Here is a 5,026-nt window from a genome sequence, read left to right as displayed (position 1 = left end):
ACCGGGCCTCGGTTGCGCTAAGAACTATAAAGCACATTTGGAACTGAAAGTAAACGCGCAACCGAAATTTTTCAGAGCGCGCAATGTTCCCCACGCATTGCGTGATGAGGTCGCAAGAACATTACACGATTTGGAATCACAAGGTGTAATTGAACGTGTGCAGGCTTCTCTCTGGGAATCACCCTTAGTAATTTTGCAAAAACCTTCCGGAAAATTGAGACTTTGCGTGGACTTCAAGGCAACAGTGAATCCACAACTAGTGACTGCAACTTTTCCTTTACCCCGCCCGGAAGATCTTTTTGACAAACTGTGCCCGGATAAATATTTTTCGAAGTTGGACTTAGCAGATGCGTATTTGCAAATACCAGTGGACGAAGAATCCCAGCGCGTTTTGGTGGTTAACACGCATCTTGGTTTGTACCGATTCAAACGACTGCCATTCGGGTGTGCATCCGCCCCTGCATTGTTTCAGCAATATTTACAAACTGTTTGTACGTCGGTCCCTACTGCAGCGAACTATCTGGACGATATTGTGATCTCCGGAAAGACGGAAGAAGAACATTTAGCCAATCTCAGAACATTATTTCAGGTCTTGCGACAAAATGGTCTTCGCTTGCGGAAGGACAAATGTGTGTTTTTTGCTCGTGACTTACCCTATCTGGGCCATGTATTCAATGCCCAAGGCATACATCCCAGTCCAGAGCACCTCCGTGCCATACAAGACTTGCCTTCGCCGCAGAATTTGAAGCGGCTACAGAGTGTGCTGGGTAAAGTAAATTACTATCATCGCTATGTGCGCCACGCCTCTTCCATTTCAGCTCCGCTTCATCGCTTACGCCGTAAGGGTGTTCCATTCGTCTGGACGACGGAATGCGAACGCGTCTTTCGCCAGTTGAAATCGGCGTTGCTTTCCAATACTTGCCTTACGCCATTCGATCCCCGGGAGCCCCTTTTGTTGATGGTAGATGCATCGGATTTCGGGATCGGTGCTGTGCTTGCGGACAAAGATGGATCGCATGATCGCCCTATAGCCTTTGCGTCCAAATTGCTCTCGTCTGCACAAAGAAATTATTCACAGATCGAGAAAGAAGCATTGGCTCTCCTATTTGGTGTTACAAAGTTTCATGATTTCTTGTATGGTCGTCACTTTACCATCATCACAGACCACAAACCTTTGACATCGGTTTTTCATCCGACCAAGCCTGTACCTCCGCGTACAGCGCAGAAATTCATTCGCTGGTCTATTTTCCTCTCGCAGTACCGCTACGATATCTTGTATCGGTCCACTGCTAAGCACGGAAACGCCGATGCGTTGTCCCGTTTGCCTGTTGCTGAGGATCGAGCATTCGATTCCTCCGAACTTGCTTGCATGTTCATTGATTGGGAAACCGATGACGTGGTCGAATCGTTTCCGATTGATTTTCGTCGGGTAGCTACGGCCACAGCTGCCGACCCTGTCCTTGCTACCGTTCTGCGGTTTGTTGCTACGCATGGCCCTTGTCAAAGTCGCGGATCGGAGATCCGTTGGTTCGCATATTTTTTGCTCACAAGGAGAGACTTTTTGTACGACGTGGTGTTTTGCTGTTGCGTTCTGATAATGATCAGTCCAGGGTCGTGGTCCCGCGTTCGTTACAGTCCTCTGTCTTACGGCTTCTCCACCAAGGACATTGGGGTATAGTGAGAACGAAACAACTTGCTCGTCAGCACTGTACTTGGTTCGGAATCGATGCTACGATTACGAATATGTGCTCTTCTTGCATGGCGTGTGCCGATCAACAATCCGCACCACCGCAGAAATTCTTTGCATGGCGAAAAGCCACTTCCCCTTGGCAACGCTTACACATCGATTTTGCTGGTCCATTCTGGAATGATCGATGGTTGGTTCTGGTCGATTCCTTCAGTAATTTTCCTTTTGTTGTCCGGATGTCTTCCACGACGTCTTCTGCACAATCCAAGCGTTATCCGCTATCTTTTGCATTGAAGGTCTTCCGCAGACTATTGTTTCCGACAATGGCCCACAATTCATGTCCGCAAAATTTCAGTCATTCTGCAGGGCCAATGGTATTCAACATCTGACGTCCGCGCCGTTTTCGCCACAATCAAACGGTGCTGCTGAACGTTTGGTCCGGACTTTCAAGTCACAAATGTTGAAGTTGAAAGAGTCGCATTCTTGGGAGGACGCGTTATTGCTCTTTTTGTCCTCGTATCGCTCTCAGCCACGAGATGGTCGCTCGCCGGCTGAGTTGCTTCACGGTCGCCCTCATCGAACCTTGAAGTCTTTGCTACATCCACCGCATCAGGTTCCTGTGCAGCGGCAGACACCTGCTTTTGCCCCAGGCGACGTTGTCTACTATCGCCACTATCGAGGTTCACGGCGTTGGCTCGAGGGCGCATTCTTCGCTGCCTCGGCCGCGCTATGTATCTGGTTTTGGAGGCCTCTGGTGAGGTGCGTCGGCATCTCAATCAGCTGCGCCTCTGTCGTCGCACGGGTTCTGCCGCTCCCCGTCTCCTTTCAGCGACGGTGCCGTCCGGTCAGCGCCCTGGGGACCCATCTACTGGCTCGCCTCAGCCCCAGGTGTTACCGACGCTGCCTTCCATTTTGTCCCATGGCGACGCGCCGCCGCCGCCGCCGCCTGTTCTTCCGCCGGCGACGCCCGAAGTGGACGCGTTGCTGCAACCGCCGGGCGCCTCCCTGGGTCACGCGCCGCCGATCGCTTCCCGTGACCCGTTGTCCTCCGCCATGGACTTCTTGCCCGCTCCGGACCACATGGCGTCTTCGCCCGTCGGGTGCCCCGACCCGATGGAGGTCGACCCTTCGGCCCCTCCTGTCTCTCTACGGGCGCGTACACCGCGTGTTGGCGTGCACCCTGGACTAGGTTTTCAGGCGTTTCCTAGCTCCCCTCGGACCGAATGGCAGGGTGCGGGTGGCACAGCCTCGGCTGTTGTTAGGCTCCCCACCTCGTCGCATACGTCAACATGGGGTCCTCCCCACGGCGGGTGGAAGCCTTATAACACAACCGTTCGCCGGTTTGCGGGGGTTGAATGTGGTGTCACCGCCAGACACCACACTTGCTAGGTGGTAGCCTTTAAATCGGCCGCGGTCCGTTAGTATACGTCGGAACCGCGTGTCGCCACTATCAGTGATTGCAGACCGAGCGCCGCCACACGGCAGGTCTAGAGAGACTTCCTAGCACTCGCCCCAGTTGTACAGCCGACTTTGCTAGAGATGGTTCACTGACAAATTACGCTCTCATTTGCCGAGACGATAGTTAGCATAGCCTTCAGCTACGTCATTTGCTACGACCTAGCAAGGCGCCATTATCATTTGCTATTTATCTTGTGATACATGTACCGTCAGACCGATGTTCATCAATTATGAATTAAATTTAAGTATTCCAGCAGCAACGTACCTTATTGGCTATATTAATTACATTGTCCTGTTCCAGACCTCACGCCAGCCTGCGTGAGCTTAAACGCGTGCTTTTCGGCTACCGGTCATAGTGACTTGGCTGTCTTGCCAAGTCACAACACTATGTATGCTGCTCGGTATCCTGGACGACATCATCCAAGTGCCCGGACCGTTCGCTGGATAGTTACATTATTTAAGGAAACAGGAAGTGTTCAGCTACATGTGAAATGTCAACCACGACCTGCAACAAATGATGATGCCCAAGTAGGTGTTTTAGCTGCTGTTGCGGCTAATGAGCACATGAGTAGCAGACAAATTATGCGAGAATCGGGAATCTCAGAAACGTCGGTGTTGAGAGGAATGTCGTTACATGTATTGCCAAATGCAATGAGGTTGACAAACATCATTTTGAGGATTTATTGCATTAATGTGGTATTTACAGGTAATCACGCTGTAACAGCATGCGTTCTCAGAAATGATAAGTTCACAAAGGTACATGTATCACATTGGAACAACTGAAATAAAATGTTCAAACATACCTACGTTCTGTACTTTAATTTAAAAAACCTACCTGTTACCAACTGTTCGTCTAAAATTGTGAGCCATATGTTTGTGACTATTACAGCGCCATCCATCACAAAGCGAAAAAAGTGGCCCAACTTAAACATTCATATTTCTTTACGTACTTCACGAATATATAATAAAAATGGAGGTTCCTATTTTTAAAAAACGCAGTTGATATCCGTTTGACCTATGGCAGCGCAATCTGGCGGACCAAGCATAGCGCCATCTGTTTTCCCCCTTCAAGCTAGACAAGTTTCGTTCTTTGTAGTTTTTTCGTTTGACGCTTATTTCGTGAGATATTTGCCCCAGTCACGATCAGTGTACCATACCGTATATATATACACTCCTGGAAATTGAAATAAGAACACCGTGAATTCATTGTCCCAGGAAGGGAAACTTTATTGACACATTCCTGGGGTCAGATACATCACATGATCACACTGACAGAACCACAGGCACATAGACACAGGCAACAGAGCGTGCACAATGTCGGCACTAGTACAGTGTATATCCACCTTTCGCAGCAATGCAGGCTGCTATTCTCCCATGGAGACGATCGTAGAGATGCTGGATGTAGTCCTGTGGAACGGCTTGCCATGCCATTTCCACCTGGCGCCTCAGTTGGACCAGCGTTCGTGCTGGACGTGCAGACCGCGTGAGACGACGCTTCATCTAGTCCCAAACAAGCTCAATGGGGGACAGATCCGGAGATCTTGCTGGCCAGGGTAGTTGACTTACACCTTCTAGAGCACGTTGAGTGGCACGGGATACATGCGGACGTGCATTGTCCTGTTGGAACAGCAAGTTCCCTTGCCGGTCTAGGAATGGTAAAACGATGGGTTCGATGACGGTTTGGATGTACCGTGCACTATTCAGTGTCCCCTCGACGATCACCAGTGGTGTACGGCTAGTGTAGGAGATCGCTCCCCACACCATGATGCCGGGTGTTGGCCCTGTGTGCCTCGGTCGTATGCAGTCCTGATTGTGGCGCTCACCTGCACGGCGCCAAACACGCATACGACCATCATTGGCACCAAGGCAGAGGCGACTCTC

This window comes from Schistocerca cancellata, chromosome 5 (genome assembly GCF_023864275.1).
Source record: "Schistocerca cancellata isolate TAMUIC-IGC-003103 chromosome 5, iqSchCanc2.1, whole genome shotgun sequence".
Taxonomy (NCBI): Eukaryota; Metazoa; Arthropoda; class Insecta; order Orthoptera; family Acrididae; genus Schistocerca; species Schistocerca cancellata.
The sequence above is the reverse complement of the archived record's forward strand: the minus strand, read 5'-3'. Positions refer to the sequence as shown.